Below are 22,188 nucleotides of genomic sequence, written 5' to 3'. Positions count from 1 at the left end.
AGAGTTCCAGCCTTCAACAAGAAAGCCCAGTGAGAGAGTGCAAGCCCTAGTACTGGCACAAACATAGCATGAACTATTTCTCAGAGCTGGCTCATTTCCTAAAGGTTCTTAATGGTAAAGGTGACAACATGAAAATGTGGTCATATTGGTCCATTTCTGCTTTTCCATTGAAGCAAAAGAAAGCATACACAAAAATGATACAGACAGAAGGAAACCAGTTTCCAAAAGAATCAATCCTTAGATCAACCCTGCAAAAGTTTGTAGGTCTCAGAACAAGAAAATGTTAACACTGGAAAGAAGCTTAGAGATTCACTTATACATTAACTAGAACCTATTTCCAGAGTAACAATTTTATGCCAAGAGTGTTTTAGGTAAAGCAATGAACTGAAAAGTGGCTAAAGAAACTTTGTGTATCACCGCAAATTCATAAAGAATAAAAATATTTGTGGAACTTATCCTTAGCACTGAAAATTGATATAGTTATATTGTATATATACTATGGAAACTACACAGATTTTGAAAAAACACTGTCTTCTTTAATAGGAGGTTGTCACTAAAAATAGAAGGCCACTTGTGATATTTCAGAAGTAGCAATTTCATCAATGTGTATGAGCAGCTTCATAAATTCTCATCCGAAATGAGGCAATAAATAGGTGGCCTCATTTCACTCCCACTGGCAACTGGCAGCTAGAACTGATCCAACTGACCCCACTCACTAATTCTGCAGAAGACTAATCTGTGGGGCTGGAGTCTTGTCAAAGGCTTACAATGGTAATGTCTTATTAGAAGGAAGTTATCTCCTACTTTCTACCATGTTTCTCCTATATTTCAAAACTGATTTGTTTCCATTTCCTGTTTGATTATCCCTCAATAAACAAAATGAGAAAGTACTGCATCCTTATCCAGATTCAAGGCCCAGAAAAATAGCAACTATGTCTAGCCAGTGATGCAGGTGTTCAGGTGGGGGATGTTGGAATGGCTGAGAAACAAAGCAACCCTTTATCCTTTGGTTTGTTCTGAGTGAGGCTGTTTCAATGGAATTATAAATAACACTTAAGAAAAAGGTGTTTATCAAGTGGTAGGTCTAGCAACACTGTTGAAAAACAGTGGGCTAAAGAAACTTCTTTTACAAAATAAAGCAAAAACCCTACAAGAAGAACTTGAGATCATTAAATAAGCACAGCAAGGCCCAACCTTTCTTCAGCTCAGTAACAATAACTTAGAATTGAAAGAATTAGTCATGCCAGGCACATCAGGGTTACCTTGCAAGATTTTCCACACATCTTTAAAACTTTTATGTGCTCTCAAAGATGAACAAAAAGGCCAAAACAAAAAGAGGATTGGGAGTAGGAGGGTCATCCTGAAGGTTATTTTATACAATAAGAGGAATTGAGGAAAAGTATAATAAAGTAATCTAGCTATGGTCAAATGCTGATTCTGGCTCATGTAGTTGGACCTTTAATTCAAAGTATTTAGATAATGGCTGAGGAAGTAGCCAAAAGGAAATGTCTCTCCTAACAAGAAAAAAAAAAAAAAAACCTTAATCCTTCTTGTAGCCATCAGAGAGCTATGGTCTCAGTGAAACTGAATTCAAAGAATAAAATGGTACAAGTAGAAACAGTCTACAGAAACTGTTCCATGTTTGGTAGAACATGACAGAAGGTGGCCATTATAGACACCCATTAGAGGAAAATCAGCTAAAATTCTAAGGAATTTTCAAGGCCAAGTGTGGGCTAGTCTGTCAATTGGGAACCACTGACACATGAAGAGTTATACTCATAAGTCCTCCCCATAGGTACTCCTGAGAAATACTGTAGGCAGAGTAAAAAAGCAACTCTGCTCCTGGCATTAGGCATGCAAGAGGTTAGAGGCTTCCACTAGGGCATAACATGGAAGTCTTTCTGTTTTACAAACCCTCTTCTCATATAAAGCACATGCACTAACCCTCTGGGGAAAGAACAATAGCAGGACTTTTTCTTAGAGCCACTAGAAGAGTCAAAAATAAATCCATATGCCTCTAAGACCAGACAAAGATTCAGATGCCCATGGGACTCAGGAGCAGACTCAGGAGCCTGCACCAAGAAATGAAGACTCTTCTATGATCAGGAGAGTGGCAGAAAGCTATCTTCTTCCCAAAGTCAATATAAATACATGCAGAGTTTGGCTGCTACATGGAACAGTGCAGAAAAGTTAACGAGGCCTGCATCAGAACCCCAAGTGCATAGCACAGCCTAAAACTATGGCTGGACCAAGAAAACCAAGAAATCTTATGACCCTACCCAAAGCCTAAGACTGAGCCTTAATCTCTACTAGAAGAGAAAGACAAAGCAAATGGGAAGAAACCCTCTCTATCACAGGCATTCACAGGTGAAATATGACATGACAGTAAAACAGAAATATCTAGTATATCCTCCAAAGCTCTAACCCCAACCCAAAACACAACATGAGAATGGACTGGAAGAATTTGAAGATAATGGTGCACTGAAAGTAACAATGGCAACTAGAACCCAAACTTGGTTCAGTTACTGATGAGACTCACTTTTTCCAATACTAATGACCTGGCATGCCCATTTCTGAGCATAAATATTATCTCAGTCTTTATGAAATGTGATATATAGCATTTAATAAAAACTGTAAGACAAAGAAAAAGCTCATTGTCAAGGGGTAAAGCAACCAATAGAGCCAGACTCAGATGTAACTTTGGTGTCGAACTGTTAGATAAGGACTTTAAAAACAACCTTTATACAATATATTAAAGGAGCTCATAAGGAAAAAAAAGGAACAAATGTGCTTGATTAGGTAGCATATTTCATACAGAAAGACAGACATTGGTTCAATGAAAATTTTATTTTGAAAATTCTAGAATATTGGGATTAATAGAGTCTTTTGATAGGATGACCAGCAGACTGAACAAAGCCACAAAAATATCAGTGAATTAGAAGATAAATCAATAGAAATTATCCTTATTAAAACACAAAGAAATGAAGATAAAAAAGAACATTAAAGAAATGTTACTCAACATATGGGAAAATGGAGTCCTACTAAGTAAAGAGAAACAACAGGGATGAATATTTGCAAAGAGTTCCCTAGAATTTTTTAAAATGAGGCGAGGCAGGATCAAACAAACACACAACTAGACATATTTTAGTCGTACTGAAAAAAAAAAAACAAAAAAAAACAGAAGACAGGCTTAACATTAAGGAAAGGTATGGCTAGAGAAACCCAAATAAGAATTAACTATAAACTGAGCATGGTGCCACTTGCCTATAATCATTACATTCTAGAGGTCAGGCAGGAGGCAGGAATATCAAGGCTTCAAGGTCAGTCTAGAACATAGAGACCCTGTTTTAAAGAGACAACAGAATGCTCATACGGTGACCCACTTACATTGAACCAGCAGTTCAACTGACAACCATTGGCTGTTTGCTGGACCATCAGCTTACACATGTACTTCTTATAAGGAATACTGCTGTAAGCCCAATTTTCTTTCAAAAGACTGCAGTCCCTAAAGGAACTACAAAGGGGCCCTAACCTAGGTGGTAGTCTTGAAAGGATCACAGTTTGGTTTCAGAGACTCCAGAGACTGTACACAGAATCTGGAAGTGATGTACATACCTCTTAGAAGCTGAGGGTCATGGTTGCTAGCATAAACTGTAGAAGGCCAAGAAAAAGATGATTGCTTCCTGGAAAGAATGCCAGACTTACATGTTCAAGTAAAGGCGAAGGTTAAATGTTTTAAGGATTAGTAAGGAAATTTTAAGGGTACTCAAAATAAGAAATAATGAGAAGAAAAAGAACTTACTGAATTTATAGATTTAAGTAATATATTTTATCAATAAAAAGAGCAAAATCAATTATAGGAATACATGGTTTCCTTTATACCAAGGTAAAGAAAACTAATTTAATAGTTTCTAGGTTAGTAATCACCCACTGAAATACTGTGGGTTATAGAATGTGAGCCCGCACTGCATATCTGTAGTGCCTCAGTTTCCCTACATGTAAAATAGGCATCAAAGTAATACTCCTGTTATTTATAGTAATTATTTCATCAAGCTGTTATAATGATAAGGTTATATTTGAAAAGGGCTTTAAGTTCTACTTGGGAATTTGTATAACATCAAATCCTGTTAAAAAATATAGCTCAAGCTGAGATTATTTCTTCTTGAAAATAAAAACAAACACCATCATAAATATGTGATTGCGATAGTCTGATCACTTAAGATTTGGTTCAGAAGAAGCAGAATGAGTACTACTCTCTGAATTTTGACCAACTGAGGCTACAAACCTTTGAATGCAACAGAATGGACATGAGGCCAAGCTGCGTGGGGAAATGTCAAAGCCAGACTGGCTCTCAAAGCTTAATGTGGCTGCATTTCCACATCTCCAACAGGCAAGTAACTAAACCACTTCTTAGAATCTTACATTAATTTTTTAAGAGACAATCAGGACACTATTCTGGCAATTTCATTTGTAAAAAATTATTTTTATTTGAAAATTGCATTAACTTCTAAATCCTGCCAGTTTAAAATTGCAAGCTAATTTTATGCTTAGAAATCCACATATAAAAGTTACAAAATAGAAGTAGATTCTCATAAACACTCATAATATTTTTGACTAAACCATAATTAAATGGAGGGGGTAGGGGGAGGATTGGATGGGGGGAGGGGAGGAGAATGGGAAGGGATGGGAAGGGGAAACAATGATGTACTCGTTATCTTGCCCATGTAATTGTAACTCCTCTGTACGGTATTCGCACAATTTAAAAAAATACTAAAAAAAAAAAACAAAAAAAACCCCATAATCAAAGACCTCACTCAAAGGACTTTATGATCAAGCTTATTCAGGAGATTCTTTCTTCATACCCATTCCAACTGCAGTGTAGAAAAATCTGTCACTGTGCTTTACTATAAATAAAGAAAACAAAATTCCAATGCCTGTAATATAAAGCTTTCAAGGTCAGGTTTCAGCTTCCAAACCATTTTATGTGATGAGGTAACACTTGCCTTTAAAACGATGAGTTCTTTAACTGTGAAATCAGAGGACTACAATAAAATATAACACTACTCCTATAGGTGAAGCATTTTCACTACTACTAAAATATTTATTCAATGTAAATCTACACCATCATAATCTACATCTGTGTCTAATGTAAACTGCAATAAAATTCATTGCTTTACTCCAGTAATAAAAGAACAGTAATAAAAGCACTAAGCACCTATAAATTAGACTTTACATTCTGGGGAAAATAATGATGCTACAGCCTTTTAATTCATGATCAATCATAATGGTAGTTAAGTGATTTGATTTAATGTGAAAACTGTCCATGTTTCTCAACTGTGCAGATAGTAAATTTATATTAAGGACATGACAGAGTTTGCTGGCTTCCTATACTATGGAACTATTTGAAGATGTGGTTTATATGACTTTAATTGTTAATAACTTTCTACTAAATTATATTGAATTTTGTGTTTTTTAAAGTAACATAAGTTGAACACATAGGTCCAACTATAATCAGTTGTTTTGTTGTTTGTTTTTTGATAGGATCTTATTATGCAGCTAAGGCTGGCCTCAAACTCATTATGCAGACTATGCTGGCTACATCCTACTGCATCAATTTCTTGAGTTCTGGGATTATAGCCACGTACCACTATTCCCTGTGAAGTATGATCAATTCTAAAAGTACCCTATCACTTGTTTTTCCCTTTAAACCACTTTGGTTCTTCATTGTTTAATGAGAGCTTAGAAAGAATTTATTTTCTTCACCTTTTCTTTTAAAATATCTAAGTTTGGTACTGGCTTGGAGATCAAAAGAAAAATATGACAACCAAGGTTGTAGGAGTTAAAAGGAATGCTTCATGGAGATCTGTCTATTTGGAGGTAAAACTTTTATCCTAGGCCATTTCTATCGCCTAAATGATAATTTCATAATTGTTAAAAATAAAAATTTTTTAGAACCAGGTGTTGGTGGCTCACAATGATAATCCTAGCTATTCATGAGGCTGAGATTTGAGGATCATGATTCAAAATTAGCTAGGACAGAAAAGTCAAAGCAATCCTTCTCTCTGATTAATCACCAAAAAGCCAGAAGTGGAGCTATGGATCAAGTGGTAGAGCATCATCTTTGAAAAAGCTAAGGGACAGTGCCAGGCTCTGAGGTGAAGCCTCAGTACTGGCACACATGCACACTCATACACACACACACACACACACACACACACACACACACACACACACAATTTGAAGAAAAAAAAACAATGCTCCACTGACAATTCATTACAAAATAGCTTAATTTTTTCTATCCTCTTCTGATTTTTCTTTATTGCAATTGTTTATATTCATATAAAGTGTCCAAGGTTGTGTGTGTGTGTGTGTATGTGTGTGTGTGATCAGAAAAAAACAAGAAACAAAATAATGAATCCTATAAAAGGGAAACACAGCTCTCTACTATTCGTTTAAGTTCCAAACCATTCATGAGCCCACAGTTAACCAGCCCTCTTGTTGCCTCTTCTCTAAACTCTTAGAGTATTTATAGTTTCTACCCTGTAATTTAACACTTAATGATAGTCTTATTCAGTTCTCTAATTGTTTTATGTGGGTTAGTCTTATCTCCTCAAGGAGAAGGTAAACTCTGTAAGAGAATGGGCCTTGTCTTAGATTCTACATACTGTTGGCAGTCAAAATAGTACCTCATTTCAATGAACTGAAAATTTTAATAAAGCCAATGAATGCCTTGGAATTATCAAAAATCTAAAATAAGTTAGTTATTTAATCTAACCAAAAATTACAATTCATGTATTTATATGTATATATATATATATATATGTTTTATATATATATATATGTTTTTTTTAAGAAGCAGAAATCCATTTACTGTTCCTTCAATTTAAAGGTGAAAGACTATATAAACCTCACATCAAACATCTCAAAAAGGAATTTTCAAAACCTTAGTACAAAAAGTCTTTTTGTCTTTCAATTCAAGGAAGTACAAAGATAAAACTGAATGTACAAAGACACACACCTAAACTCTTTTTATCTTCCTGATGAGCTTTCTAACCTCAATCCATTTCCATCTATCATCCCCACTGTCAGAATCTTCTGATCTAGGAGCTTATCACCTTATGCATGGGTCAAGCTGATTAATTACACAGCAGTTCCTATGTGTGCAGCTGTCCTACATCATTAACGTGGCCTCCATTTACAGAGATGAGTGGACTTGCCCCTCAGAAGTGGCAAGGCTGGGCTGGAAGACAGGAGCTAACAGGAAAGTAAGATACCAGACTCATCTTCAGGAAGTTCTAAATCTTTAGCAATAATACCACACACTCAAGTACTGTCTACTACCATAATCATAAATATTAATATAATGATTGATATTTGTACCAGATTTTAGTGATCTCTATTGGCTAAGCAAAACTCAGAAGTAGGTATGCTCATATTTTAAATACATATAAATCAAAAATTACCAACCTAACACACTCTTTAGTAATATTGAAAATATAATCCTTTCTACTCAGGAGTCTGAGGCTAGTGGAACAAACAGCCAGCCTGGGCAGAAAAGTCCATGAAACACCACCTCCAAAATAATCAGCAAAGGCTGGACTGGACAGGAGGTATGACTCAAGTGATAGAGTACCAGCTATAAGCAAAAAAGCTGAATATATGTAAGGCAGGCCCTGAGTTCAAGACTCAGTAACAGGAAAAAAAAGTAGTCTTATGGTTGCTCTTTACATGATCTATCTTTTTCATCATTTTACATTAGTCTCTTTTATCTTAGAATCTAAAAGACAGACAGGATAAATCTGAATCTTTTTTGTTTCAATCCAGTGTGGTTTTGTTGCCTTTGATTGGATTATTTCATCCATTAATACTTAATATTGTTATTTGTATAGCTGGACTCATATTTACCATTTTATTGTTTCTCTATGTCTCATGGTTAGTTTTTGTTTGTTTGTTCCTTTATTCCTCTTCCACACTCTTCCACATCAAGTTAGTGAGGTATGTTCTTTCCTGACCCCAACAAACAAGCAAAGTTTTAAAGTGATGGGTAAGAAGGCTGGAGGGAGCTAGAGACTAAGAGAGGTGAGGTAAGGGAGGGAGGGAAATGAATTGGTAGCTAGAGAGGAAGGTATCTTTGCTCAGATTAGAGAGAAGGGGGCAGAATTCTGTGCCAAGGGTACTTATCCAGTGAAGACTGGAAACTTAATAGTTCAGGAGGAGAACTTTGCATCTGAAGAAGTCAAATGCAGCAGAGTGGGCTTATTCATTACTCTAGCTTTTGCCAAAGGGTTACTTTGAGCTGGATCCTGATGGAAAATGGGAAGGAAGACAAGGCCAATCAGAAGGACCAGCAAGAACAGAACAAGGTAGGAAAGAAATTGCAGTGTCTGAAGAGGCTCATGGTAGTTGGGACAGGAAAAGGGGAAGCAGGTAAGAAAAGGCTAGATGTAAGCTCCAGGGCTCTGGATGTGAGGCTGGCCAGCTTTGGTGGCATTAGCCACCTCAGAGGAGGCCCTGCAACCTGGGAGTACAAAACAAATACAAATAAGCATAGAACCTATAACAGCCTTCATATATGCAAATAAAACTCAACACCTACTTTAAAGGAATAAAGCCCCATTTATCTTACAACTTTAAAAATCACCAATCCAGGGCTGGGAAGGTGGCTCAGTGGTAGAGTGCTTGCCTTGCATGCATGTGAGGCCCTGGGTTCAATTCCTCAGCACCACATAAGCAGAAAAAAAGGCCAGAAGTGGCGCTGTGGCTCAAGCAGTAGAGCGCTAGCCTTGAGCTAAAGAGCTGAGGGATAGCGCCCAGGCCCAGAGTTTAGGCCCATGACTGACAAAAAAAAAATAAAAAATAAAAAATAAATTAAAAAAATCACCAATCCATTCCTATAGGTATTTTATCTTGTTTCAGCCTTAGCAGTCTAATAAAACTAAGCTCAAGAATACATCATGTTTAAATGTTAAACAATTCATTAACCTCCCTCCCCCCAAATAACTGGCTGAACAAAAAGATCACCACTTGATAGATCACTATTTGAAACACAGGAGAAACTGGTATGCTAAAAATAGTTTTTAAACAATTACAATTATCTTGAAATGTTAAAACACATTATAGTTAAAATTTTAATAATGGAAAACTACAGAATATTTCAAACCCATTGCTTTTCTAGTTAGAAGGTGTTATGTCCAAATCAAAGATTTTCTAACCTTATTTACCTACTAAAGTGGCACAGATATACCTTTGTTGCCTTTGTATCTACTCAGCTTAGAGCACAAATACAGTCTTTCTTTTAATGCCATACCAAGATAAACCATCTTTTTTTTTTTTTTATTAAAAGCCACACTGGGTTAAGAAATCAATAAAAATGTCAATACCTGCATGGCAGAAATCCAGAAGATTCAAGCAATTAATCTAGAGCATTTACAAAACAAAGCAATGCCAATTTGGACTGCAAAAGGTTGGCTTCTGCCATTTTCCTGAATCATCATGCCTTTTTAAAACCACAAGTGTTTTCCAGATTAATTAGCTCATCAAACTAAAATGTAAAGCAGTTTTAAAAACCAGCAAAAGCTCATCATTAATGCATTTTAAATGCCATATGCTGCCAGTGACTAAAGCAATTTAACTGCTTCAATGAATCTGTCACCATTTCCAGCCCTCTTGGCTTAGAAGTCCCATCTTCTGAGTGAAAACCACTGGTAACAAAACACACAATTCTATGCAACATGTATAAATTCATCCTAAGTTCAGCTTCCTAAACATGTTTTAAATAATACAACACTGAACACACCATCAATAGTCTCCACACCATTCTGTGCAGCCAATAAAACCCAGAAACTTCTACAGCTCTCTACAGTTTCTTATGTGTTCTCAAATATCTCCACAGCATGCACTGCAAACTTCAGTTCTAAGACTTGGACCTAGAAGGGCTTTATATCCATATGCTTCAGGAAGGTGACAGAGAGTGAAACAACCATTTCCAAGGCATGCTTAAATTTTACATATAGGTATTTTAATGTAAGCTTAAAATGCCACATTTCATCACACTGTTTTATTTCACTTAAGTTTAGAAGTAAAAACAAGAATTCTGAGCTTACTTACAAACTAACTGTAAGGAAACGCCCACCTGGCAGACCCAGTCTCCACCCTCCAAGGTAGTGCTGCGCAGTAGGTGAGGTACCTCCCACTTCTGCCCCCCCCCCCCCAGCCCTGATATAAAAGGGGCCTCCAAGGAGCCAATGGCGCCATTTTCTCTTTCCTTATGAGAACTTGCCTTGTCAACTCTGCTGGCAATACATCTTTTCTTCTACTTGACTTCTGTTTGCGTGGTCTTTTGGATTACTTTCTTTGGGGTTACTTTCTACCTAGGTTACACTTTTTCCTTCATTAACCACCCCCAAACCCTTAACAAGTGGGATGCCATACTTATTCCAAGAATCAAGTGGCCATTACCAACTACCTGTTCTAAAGCTGACCTTTTGGTCCATTATGCAGTCCACAGTGACTCTCCTAAAGGTCAGCATTTGGGGGATGGGGAAGGGGAGGAGGGAGGGAAGAAGAAAGACAGAATGAATGTTCAGAATAAATTTTCATACACACACACACTCCCAGCAGAAGGCTCCCACAAAAGGAGATATATAAGCACCCATGAGGATGCTGGTGTCACCAGTAACTGGTAGGCCGTATTCTTCAAAGTGGAGCAACACCTCAAGTGGTTACTTGTAAAAGTAGGTAATAATAAATATGCCACTGCAGGAGTTGTCCTGGGAAAACTGAAATGATGGTTATCTCACTTGCAAATGATGTTTTAATTATGTATTAAATCTGTATCAAGTGGAAATTCAGATAAAACTCCAGTATAATCTCTACTCCTAAGGGGGCAGCTCCTGACAGAGGGTAGTTGGGCAGCTCAGGGCTGTCTGGACACTTTCTCCTTGGAGGCTTTACCTCTTTCAGTCTATTCAGATAATCATCCTTGGTACCCATTTGTATCTGCTCAAGTCTTACTGCCTTGAGCAGGTGGATAGGGAACTCTGGGGACCACTGACGACGCTGAATGTTTATGACTTTTGTCCCCCTCTCCCCCAGGCTGCCAGAGCTCTCTCTATCCTCTGCCCCATCATGGGTATGCTCCCTTAACCAAATCCCTCACCAGCCGGGGCTGGATTTCCCTTTTCATCTGGTTGGAGCACATGGGGTGTCCTGCTTGGTAGAGTCCATTGGTGCCAGGCTCCCGTGAGGTGCTCATGAGGCCTATGAGGCCTAGGCTCGGTGAACACCCTTGGATACTGTAACTGTGATTCTTCATTTTCAGTTAGTGCCGCCCCCTCAGCCTTGTATTTGTTTATACGGTGCCACAAGGGTGGGGAGGGATCCGCAGTAGAACTACAGGCTGGGGATGTGGCAATGGAACCTCCTGAGAGCACCATGCAGGCAGCAGTGGTCAGGAAGCCCTTCACAAAAGGACATGGGCATTAGAAGAGGCAATGCGTGAGTTCATGGCTCTGAAACCAGGAAGTGAGAAGCAGGCAGGAAGAAGGAACTGATGTGTGGGCTGTTCCAACTGAGTGCAGCAGACCAGTGTTTCTCAGGACCAAATCACATTCATTACTACCCTATCCCTGCCCTATTCTTATAAATGTACACTGTGTTTTCATCTTAAATCAAAATCCTATCATTGCTGCTGTGTCACCACTGACAATGTAGGATTCCCCTAGATCCTTCAGTCACCTCAAAATTCAACTAACTCTTCAGTCCATAAAGCCTTCACAAAGTTGCAGAGGTGGATCTGTGCCTTATGGTATATAAGAATTGCATCGAGATTAGCAAAAATGTTTATCTTTCAATCTAATTTTGTGCATCTTTCTTCCTCTCTCAGCCCAACTATGATGCAAATTTCACTCGGGTTTACTGGAAACACAAAATCACATTTTATTCTCTGGAAAGAAATGAGGTTTCAGCTGAGCCATGTTTCATTCCAATTATAAATTTGTTTTTAAAAGTAATTTAGTTGTGCTTTAGAAAGCATTACTGTAGAGCCATTTTTAATTTAATAAGACTATAACCTGAGACCAAGGGCTTTTCAAAATAAGACAGGACTAGAAATAGGAGAGAAACCAGCTCTCATAAAGCCTGTATCAGTTCCTACAGCCAACCAATAAAACTGAAAGCTTCTTTGATTTAGAAACTGTAATAGATTTTCTTTATGAATTAAAGAAAATTCTGAAGAGAATGAACTGTGTTGAGTAAAATCCATGATTAAAAAAAATCCAGTGCACATCTGTAATCCTAAGTACTTGGGAGGGGGAGGCAGGAGGATCTCAAGTAAAGTTAATGAAACCTTATCTCTAAAACACAATAAAAACGAAAGAGCCAGGAAAATAGCTCAAGTGGCAGAAGTGTAAAGTCCTGGCTTCAGGACTTCTTTTTTTCAGTACTGGAAAAAAGTAAAAAGAAAAATTCTGCAGTTGTTCACAGTGCTCAGAGACCCCAGCAAGATGTGACCCATACCTAGCTTTCTAAGCCTCATGATAACTCTGTAGATCTAACTGCTTTAATCCAATGGAAAGGGGCTTTGAGATCATCTTTGCAAGCCGCTTTTACTTTATAAACCTCATCTTTCTGAGTCTTCAACTTTGAGAAGTAGAACCTATTGCCTATCTGAGGGTTAAATAAGTAGTTAGGCCATGCAGACTGGTTCCTTCCCTTCCTTCCATGTTCTGCTGTGTGTGGCAGAAGCTGGCCCCACTGCAACTTCTCTGGAACACCTAACTGCTGGATGCTGCTGGGTGATGCCCATGAGGCTCTGGCAGCAGCCTGATCAGCTGACTAGGCAAGAGGAGGGACAAACTGGGTGGTACTCCCTCCTCCCACTGCAAGGGGGGAGAAAGGGTCTTTAGCAGAAGCTGAATCCTTTGAGGTTCATGGCTCCTGGGCTTTCATACTCCCACCTGTTTCCTGTGGCCCCCACCTTGGAATGGGGGCAGTTTCTGCTGTTGACAGCCTCTGGGTGATTTCAGTAATCCTGTCTGACTTCTTGGCTTTTGCTGTACAGTATGCTTGATTAAATTCTCTGTTTGAAAAACTGTTTTTCCAGTTGGGTGCTATGAGTCAGGGATCAAAGCTGTAGCTAGCTGCTAAGTGCAAATTCAGGTGGTGAAGCTGGCTCTGCCTGGCTGCTCTCATGGCCCATCTCTGCCCACTCTGCCAGCCAGACCTGAGTTTTCTTTCCAGATCCTCCCTTATTGGCTGTGTAAACTCTGGAAAGACCTGCCCCAAACCCTAAGTACTACTGTTAATTTTATATATTGAAGAAAGTAACTACTTCCCTTTACTTAGTGGCCTGTAGGAAGGCACTAGGAGAGCTGATGTCATGACATTTACATGACAATAACTATTTACTAGAATTAGTAGGAAGTGAATAAGGAGTTTACCTGAAATTAACCCTCAAGCTAACTGCTTAGATATAAATGGTGAAATGACTGTGAAGAGCTCACTGTGAGTTTATAAACACTTTGTTCTCCTCTAACCACAGGGAAACTGGTGGGCTGGTGGCCTCTAAAGCTTTGCTGAGAGCTGATGCTATGCTGAGTTAACTGAGGCAGCCCTACAGCGTCATGATGAGAAGCCTGACCGGCTCTGGTCCAGCCTCTGCTGTACCACTTCCCATGTAACTAGTCCTGATATGAATTATGAGACAGCACTGTTTCCTAGGATTGGTGCTGAGTAGTAACAGAAGAATGCAGCAATGCCTACTAAACATCTCAATGCCCTCAGTATATGTCAAGTGTGATTAATGTGGATTATATCATCACCATCATCCTCTCAATAGTGCATTTTGCCAGGGTTTAAACAAAGCTATTTCTCCTTCCATCCCTCCAGAAGAAGCAACAGTTCCAAGTGATATCTCTATATGTACATCAAGCAATCATTACCCAGGGATGGCTTTCCTTTCTTGTTAGCCTGTCTGAGTACCCTAGAACCTTTGTTTCAACACCACTATATTCTTTTTAACATATTGTGAAAGGAAAAAGAAACTGTGCTATAATAACGGGCTAACAAGAAATACTATACTCTGTTTTCCTATCCTGTTATACTTTGCTATTGTTTATTGTGGTTATAAACACATTCATTTAAAGGGGAAACCCTGAATTATGTTTAGACAGCTGGATACTTTCCCCCAGGCACTGCATTGAGAAGGAAGCAGAGATAGCCTACAGATCAGTTGTGTCCAAAAAAAAATAAAGCAACATGCACAAAGATTTCTAGTAGACACATCTTAAAAAGCTATAAAAAGAAATAACTTTAATAATTTATATTAACCCAAATCTCCAAAATTCCACATGAAATCAACATAAAATTATTTAGATAATTTACTTTCTTTTTTTCATGTGAAGTTGTTGAGGTTAAGCATAGTATGTATCACAGCACATCTTGATTGGGGCTGCTTATAGCCAAAGAGAGAGATGGCTATGGGACCAGCCAGCACAGACACAGGTCCAGATGCTGGGTTCCATAAGGGCAGGGATGACCAGATGTCACGTCCAACCCTCTCCTTCGATGTTTCTAGTTCAGCGCAAGCACTCAGAAAAATGGCCCCTGAACTCAGGAGTGATGGACTAAAAAGAAGGCTTCTTCATAAACATAAGCAAAGACAAGCTGTGATTTTTGGAAGAAATAACATTTTGTGAGTTTTAGATCTTAAAAAATTAACTGCTTAAAAATAAGCTGCTTTGTTAAATGGTAAAAAAAAAAAATCAATACATAACCTAAAAATTAAGAAAAGTGAGAGAATGGGAGAGTTGGTGGGGTAAGAATGTTGACTGAAAGTGACGATATTGATCAAAATGCATTGTATTAAAAAACTGCTTTGTTGATGGCAAGTCCTTTATGCAACTACTTAAAGATAATAAAAATCTTCAAAAAGTTGAGAAATGACCATTACTGCTAAAGTTCCACTCTTACCTCAAATTACCTAGAATCAAAAGCTACTCTACACAAAAAGAAAAAACAAGATAAACCATCAAACAGACAAGAAAGACAGACAGACAAGCAGACAAGCAGGCAGGCAGAGATAGAAAAAATAGTCTCAAGTAGATGAGTATCAATAGCCACAAAAAATAACCAAAAGCTACTTAAATAACCCCACATGTCTGACATTATGTAAGAAGCTAGGACACAGATATATGAAAAGGAATTAAAGACTAATATTGCAATCAGGTTATTATGAAAATGACACACACCTTTCTCTCAATGTTACTAAAAGCACACTTTGCTTGAAAGTTTAAAGGCTTAATAAATGCAAATTACATTTTGCTTTCACCTCATGGATACAAATCAGCTTGCTCCATCAGGATAACCACTTAAACATAATTTGTAGTTCTGAGGGCCACAAAATTATACTGTTTACAGAGCTACAATACAGACACAGCCAAATGACAGAGGGTACCTCCATTCCTTGTGCCAGCTGAGGTTGCCTTGCACTGAGAGACCTTCCAGACAGCAGCTACTCATCAGGAAAGCCTTCTTCCTAAAAATCAAGAGGCCCTCCATTCCCCTCAAGGAAAGAAAATTAAATGTATCTTCAACAAAAACTGTATGACATTGCAAGATACTTTCTGTATCTTTACCAGGACTGTGAGATGAACTTCAAAAAAAGAGTAAACTAACACTGAAGAAAAATTCTTGCTTAGAAGGGAGCTTTCTCCTTCACTATGAGAGGTTTGGGTTTTCCCATTCTAAATACATCTTGTTAAAAGGAAAAGGATTCCTTTGCTTCTCAGAGTGCATAGCTCTCCTGTGGAACCTCCTGTCTCCTAAAGAAGGAGAACTAGGTTTCCACAAATTCCAACACTGCATAGGGAAGACACTCCTTGGAAGTCATTATTTCTTGCCTACAATGAAAAACTCTCCCTTAACTAGATGTTGAGTTCTTAAACTGGTGGGAATTCCCATAAGACCCCAGGCCTGAAAACTCCATGGAGCTACGTTTACTAACAGAATATAATTCAGCTGATTCTCTCACCTTACTGCTATCAAAATCCTTATGAAACACATAGCCTATAGCTTCATTTATTTGGCCAAAAGGAGGTATGTAGTACATTATTTTTAAGCTACTGCATTCACTTTTAATTTTCAGTTTGAACAAAGGTTGTCAGTGCTGTCATTTCCATGAGATAAATGGTATTTTTTTAAAAAATCTTCATAATGTTAACTTTTGAACGTTCAAACTTTTGGGGAAAAGAAATAGAAAAGAGCCAGGCATTGATGGCTCAAGCCTGTAATCCTAGTTTTTTATGAGACCGAAATATGAGGATCATGAATCATAGCCAGCTCATGCAGAAAAGTCTGAGACTCATCTCCAATTAATCAGCAAAAAGCCAGAAGTGGAAGTCACAGAGTGGCAGTCTTGAGTGAAAAAGCCTAATTGAAAACACAAGGTCTTGAGTTCAAACCCCAGTACCAATACACACAAAGAAATGGAGTATACACAAATCATAATTTATCTTATTACTTTGTAAAAGGTAATATAATCAATCAGTTTACTTTCCTCCGGAGGCAACATTTGTCTTGTTAGTCATTAAAAAGCCACTGGCATATTTGGAGTTTTATTTTGTGTTGTTTCACACATTGTCCAATTCTAAACCCAGATCTGTAAGCTACTATATAGCCACATGAGTGCAACCTGTGTTAATAATATATGTCACATTTGCTGGGCACTGGTGGCTCACACCTTTAATCCTAGCTACCCAGGAGGCTGAGATCTGAGGACTGAGGTTCAAAGCCAGCCCGGGCAGAAAAGTCCCCCGTGAGTCTCTTATCTCCAATTAACCACTCAAAAACCAGAAGTGGAGCTATAGTTCAAGTGATAAGAGTGTTAGCCTTGAACACAAAGAGGCTCAGGGACAGGGCCCAGGCCCTGAGTTCAAGCCCCACAACCAACAAAAATAAAAATAACTAAATAAATAAATGTCTGATTTTTCAGCAATTCAATAATCTTGTAAAGATGACACATTTCATATTGCTGACAACTTGCCATTTGCCGAAATAATTGGTTTTCTACCTTCACTTGTGACTTTCGCTCAGTAAATATTTATTGAGCAGTCTGCTAGAAGTTTCAGGGCCCTGAGGTGACCAGGCAGAACGCAGTCCTGACCTCCAGCACTACAGTGCTGGGAAGTGGGGGAGGGTTGCCATGAGGCTTTTCTGTCTTTCAGGAGTACTTCATGACTCTGCAGCTAACAGCAGATGACTTGGGGCTACTATAGTTGTCCTCTCTGGTCAACAAAGTAATGAAGGGAAAGGGAAAAGAAACTGTCATCCAAATTCCGTATGTGTCAGACTCAGTCTTAATTGATGCTAAAATTATATAGCTTTCTATATTAAATGGCCATTCTGGTTCTAAAGCAGAGACAGGTGAACTGTAAATCCTAAATATGTGTAAAGCTTAGCAGAAACTCAAAAGTTATATGAACTAAGGGCTCTCGTAGCCTGGGGGACCATTACCAGCGTTACCCATTCTAAGTTTCTCTGACAGGTTGGCCAACTGTCAACTTATCCTTTCCATTAGAGCTGTAAAACCAGTTCTAAGACATTCAATAGAAAGCTAAAGAAGTCCAGGTGGTAGCCATGCCATCTGCAAGGTCATATGATAGCAGGACCTGAGGGTCAGGAAGGAGCAAGTGAATTAAACAGATACTGCAGGCCAGATGAATTTCATGCACTACCTATTGGAACCCCACAGCTTCTTCTAGAAACAGATGCTCTCTTGTGCTCTTTACCCAGTGTGGAACGTGAAGAACAAAGTATCCCACAGTGACAAGGGCATGAGTAGCCCAACACATATCAGCCCTTATTAAGTATTGTACTAATTTCAGGATTAAGACAACCTATTCTGTTTTCTATTTTAGTCTATAGTTAAGTTTTGTTCAATTTAATAAACAGTTGGCAATCATTGGGAGCCAGGTACTACAGAAACATCTTAAAAGTTTATTGTAGAGATGGTGGGAAGAAGTTTCACAACTACAAGATTAGACACTAATACAGAAATGTGCGGAGACAGCTATGGGCACCCATAGTGGAGTCATCATTCCTAGCCCAAAAGTTCAGAGAGGCTTCCTAGGGCTTTCCAAGCCTAAAATAGCTAAACCCCACAGAGTTTAAATTACATATTCTCTGGTTCAGAAAAGCAACGAGAAGGATCTCATGAAAAGTTCTCTTTGCAAATGATACAATCATATGTCTAGAAATTAAAGACCGAACTGGTCACTTTCATTTCATGTGAACAGTTCATCTTAGTTTCTCACAGGTCATCTATTTAGCTCTGAAATTATTAAGGTTAAATAATAAGTAATAACATTTAAATCAATCTTGTTCTTTACCATTGGTAACATTCTTCAGATCAATTATGAATTATCATTATTCTCACTTTCTAATTTATGAAGATCAGAAGCCAAGTAGAATACTTAAAAGAAATAAACCACAAGAATAAACAAAAAAACCTTCCAACACTTCTACTCACACATAAAATCTTATAAGCAGAGTCTGGGAAATGACTATTTAATAAAAAAAAAATCTTATTTCCACAAAACCCCAGAACTTTCTGATCAATTACTAGTGTAGAAAAGCGGAAACACTGGGCTAGGAAGGTGGCTCAGTGGTAGAATGCTTGCCTTGCATGCATGAGGCCCTGGGTTGGATTCCTCAGCACCACATAAGCAGAAAAAGCCAGAATGGTGCTGTGGCTGAGTGCTAGCCTTGAGCTGAATTGTTCAGGGGCAGTGCCCAGGCCCAGAGTTCAAGCCCCATGACCGACTTAAAAAAAAGAAAAGCAGAAACACTAAGCAAAGCAGAAAGATGAGAGGGTGATAATAGCTAGTGGCCAGTTATTATTTTGATTCTCAGAACTATTCAGTCTTTAATCTTCCCTAAATATATCAGAATTTTAAAAAGCAAATTACCTCTATTTATATAACTTCTTATCTCCACTTGAAATAAGTATCCATACCTGTAAATGGAGTCTTGCTATTTAAGCTTTGTATTTTAGAAAACAAATAGCTCCACACTTTCAAAAGTCTAAAGACAGTAACAACATTTCTGGCAAAACAACAGAATGATCCTATCCTTGATTGTAAATAACAGTTTATCTAAAGGCTGAACATAAACAGCTTTAATATTTTGGCTAACTGGCTTTACAATATGCAGAGAAATATAGTTTAATAATGGCCCATACTGAGGTATGAAATAATCATTGAAAATATGATGTAAACTTTAGGCATATTTCACATAAGTCATGAACTTGCTGATCAGTCTTTCTCCAAACCCTCAATGTAAATCTTTAAAGAACAATATATGAATGTTGTTTACTTTTTTATGCTGGAACTGGGGCTCAGCATTTTTGCTCACCACTACCACTTGAGCCACTCCTCTAGTTCTGGCTTTTTGCTGATTAATTGGAGATAAGAGTCTCTTGGGTTTGTCAGCCTGACTGGCTTCAAACCTCAACCCTCAGATTTCTGTAGCTAGGATTATAGGTTTGAGCCACCAGTGCCCTGCCATTATGTGAAGTTTAAAAAAGAAGCATATAGCTACCTGTTGTAAAATTTACTTGCATCAAAATGGACAGAAATCCAGGGCAACTATGCTTTTATTCATTTTTGCTGATGTTGATAGACATATTTCACAAGGTTATAATATTAAAGAAGCATATTCAATAGATGTAAATCATAACAACTGTAATGGAGAACAATCTGACAGGTTTTGCATTTCAAAGCAGTAGTTCATATTAAATTAACCTTCAAATCAAGTTTAAATATGCAAAATGTCCTGGGAGAGGGGGGGTATCCTTGAGAACCCAAAGAAATAAGAGGCTATGCCTTAAAATTAATTGAAACTTTTAATCAGAAAATGAACATGACCTGGAACATGAAAGTGATATCAGCTGATTTGGACTTGTTCCTATTTGGGGTTACAAAGGTCCAGAGGTTTATCATCCCAAACTCAGTAAGGCAACAATAGTAATAAAGAGCTTCTGACTGAGTAAACCTTCCAAAAGCATGACTTTATCAGGCCATACAATTAGTTTTTCCTGACAGTTGCCCTGTTTGGCAATTGTCTCTGTGTCTAGCAAAGGTTGTAAATGAACAAGGTCTTAGTGAAAGAACACCATCCTGTCTTCCTATGCCTTGGCAAAGGGCAAGATTGGCCTTCCTTACTGCCAACAAAACTTCTGAATGTGAGAAGAGTCATTTTCAGTGAGTCTCTGTCATTTAAATTTGTTGCTAGGATTCTGGGCTTGTTGTACTGACACAATGTCCTCTGGCATCTGAACCTGCCAAAGCCTCTATGGCAAGAAAACTAATGAGCTTGTAAGAATGTCCTGACATCACTCCATCCCAAGAACAGAGAGGCAGCTAGGACTTCTACACATTTAGAACACCCATCCTTCTCTTTAGTGGTGAAGAGACACTAGACTCAAACCCAGAGGACTTCAAAGGAAATTCAGGCAACCTGAGGCCTGAGGCCCATACAATATTCTCCATACAATATTCCTTCTCTATTCTCCATACAATATTCCTTCCTTCTTTCCTTCCCTCTTTTTTTCCTTCCTCCTTCCTTCTTTCTTCCTTCCATAGGACTAGAAGTCCCTGTAAGCAGTAGGAAAAGATGAATTGTAGATAGTTGTCAGCAGCTGTTACTTCAGTAAAACTTCTTCGCCCACCATAAGATGCCACACATAAGTGTTCATTTCTGACCTCTGAAGGTCTTTAAACTATCCTCTTGCAAAAAAGAGGAAGGATTGGCATTTCTTCTGTCCACTGACTACATTCTCAATATGAAAAGAAAAACAACATGGGCCAGCTCAAAATAATTATGTACTAGCCAAATAAAGTCCTAACCAATGTATGGCCATGTCTGACCATACCTCCCTGAAGTTCAGATGTCCAAAGTGAATCCTCATTGTAACAATATTAGGAAGCAGGTACTTTTGGAAGGTGAACGATGGTGTCTGTTAGAGCTCATTAGCCTGATCCACTTAGGATACAAGAAGCCATTTGTACCTATGAAGAAGAAAGCAGTGTCACCAAACATTAGACACACTGTAGCCTGGCCTCTAAGAGGTATGGGAAATAACTTTCTGTTGTTGATTACCCACCCAGTCCATAGTACTTTGTTACAGAAGCCCAATCTATTTAAGACATGTATCATACATGATATAAAGACTGCTAAAGGCATCAGTGACTTTACTTCATCAAAAACACCTGCAAAGTGCTGAACAGGAAAGGAGTTTTCAGTGAGCCCCGCCCCTGCTCTCCACTGAATGGGGTAAGCATGGAAGGAAGTGGCACAAAAGGACATTTCTGGCAAAAAGAAAGTTGGGAGAGTGAAAATGCTCTCAGGTAACCATAAGAACAGCTAGTAAGTGTAAGATGTAAGTGGGGGACAATGAGAGATGAGGAAGGGAAAGGTAAGCTGAGGCAAACCACAGGCACTAAGCATGCCAGCCAGGGAGGGACTGCTCAACAGAAGAACATTCTGGGACATCCTGGTATGAAGACACTCCCTTCTAACCAGGGGAAAAGGAATTATAGATCATGTCATAAAGTGGTATAAATACAGACTCAGTATATTCCAATACTAAGCATAGTGGCTTTTGTGAACTTTAAAGACTTCAGGTTTTTTTTTAAGAAATAATGTCTACCATGTATAAGGCCCTGTACTAAGAATGACCTGGGGCTACCAGCATGAACAGATAGGTATTTTGCTGTTAAGGGGCTCCATCTATGAAGACAAGGAAGCAGGACTCTGCTGGTACCAGTGATGGCAAACTTAGAAGGGAATGATCTAAGGTAAGTCAACTACACAAATGTCACTCTAGTCTGAGTCAACGAAGACTGAAAGCTCAAGAAGCTAATTATGAAGTCAAGACAACACACATATTCCCTCTGCCTGTCCATTTTGTCTCTATGCTCGTTTTTCCCCATAACAGGAGAAAAAGCTTACCTAACGACTTCCTTCTTTAAGAGAGGACAATGCGCCATGGACATTTTTATAAGGGTTAATAGTATCCATCAACTTAGCTAGACTATAACACTAGTCTTAGATGCTGCTGTGACAGTATGTTTATAGATATAACTGACATTTACAAGAAACTGACAGATAAACTTCCAAAATGTGAGCAGA

The 22,188-nt window shown here is 38.3% G+C and overlaps 1 protein-coding gene across 1 annotated transcript in view; it reads right to left on the bottom strand.

Moving 5' to 3' along the window:
* Plcl2 (phospholipase C like 2) overlaps positions 1-22,188 on the bottom strand; it is a 171,146-nt gene that overhangs the window by 71,033 nt on the left and 77,925 nt on the right. The gene's annotated exons all lie outside the window — the stretch shown is intronic.

This window comes from Dipodomys spectabilis, unplaced genomic scaffold (genome assembly GCF_019054845.1).
Source record: "Dipodomys spectabilis isolate Male_0828 unplaced genomic scaffold, ASM1905484v1 ptg000054l, whole genome shotgun sequence".
Classification (NCBI taxonomy): domain Eukaryota; kingdom Metazoa; phylum Chordata; class Mammalia; order Rodentia; family Heteromyidae; genus Dipodomys; species Dipodomys spectabilis.
The sequence above is the reverse complement of the archived record's forward strand: the minus strand, read 5'-3'. Positions and strand labels throughout refer to the sequence as shown.